Raw genomic sequence first — 1,091 nt, 5'->3', positions numbered from 1 at the left:
CGCTGGGTTGGTGTGTGGGGGGGGGGGGGGGGGGGGGAATAAAGATTCATCTCTATACATCCCGCCGGAAGAGTTTAGTAGCAGAAACACTTCACTGATCATGAGATTTGCTCCCACGCCCCGGCAATAGACAATGATGGTGGTTAGTCAATGACTGATGATCATTGGATGAAGTGGGACGGCTCTGATGTTGCAGATAACAATAACAAATGAAGGCCGTGTGGTCTTGTAGCTTCCTTAGGGTTAGGACATTACAAAGTGCTGGAAATCGCACGGTGTGCGCTGGTCATTCCGCCATGTTTCATGACTTGGTTTTGTACCCTCAGGAGACAATCACGGGATCCCAATGGTTTCCAACATTAAAATTCGGGAAGAACAGCGAATGACAACCACCAACCCGTGGATGCTGCCCACTAACCTGGCCTGGCCCGAGTCCCACGTCTTCATCTCCACCCCCTCCTACAACTACACCTACCGGGACTACCGCCGGCTCTTCCAGGACATCGGCTTCGAGGACGGATGGTACATGTGGGAGGATACCAAGGGCCTTCTGGATGGACTGCCACCACCAGGTGTGGAGACGTACTGCATCTATGGGACGGGTCACCCTACAGCAGAGACATACGTGTATGGGGAGGGCTTTCCCAACCAGCCTCCTATAGACATCACGTATACGGATGGAGATGACACTGTGCACAGAAGAAGCCTGGAACTGTGTAAACGCTGGAAGAGCCAGCAGCCGGAGCGCGTCCATGTCATCGAGCTGCATGGGATGGATCATCTGAGTATGGTCTTCAGTAACAGGACATTGGACGTTATTAATGAGATCTTACTGGGGAACGATCCGTAAACTCCAAGAGAACATACATGACCATAGAACATACATGACCATACAACATACATGACCTGCCGTGTAAATGCGCGTCTGCTGATGGACTCACCGTGTCAATGTTTCCTGTGATATGACTTCCCAACATGGCCGTTCTGATCCAATATAATCCATTGTGTCCTAGTAGTAGGTCTGAAATATAAATTCATGCTCTTAAGTCAACCTGTCACATGGTGTTACCTGCCCTGTCACATGGCGTTAC

General features: G+C 50.5%; 1 pseudogene; it reads left to right on the top strand.

Annotated features, from left to right (window-relative positions):
* Positions 1–307: 307 nt before the first annotated feature.
* On the top strand, positions 308–850 carry LOC108804069 (annotated as a pseudogene).
* Positions 851–1,091: the final 241 nt, after the last annotated feature.

The sequence above is a fragment of the Nanorana parkeri genome, unplaced genomic scaffold, assembly GCF_000935625.1.
Source record: "Nanorana parkeri isolate BGI_ZX_2015 unplaced genomic scaffold, ASM93562v1 scaffold4982, whole genome shotgun sequence".
NCBI classification, from domain to species: domain Eukaryota; kingdom Metazoa; phylum Chordata; class Amphibia; order Anura; family Dicroglossidae; genus Nanorana; species Nanorana parkeri.
This window is presented reverse-complemented; position numbering and strand designations above follow the sequence as displayed.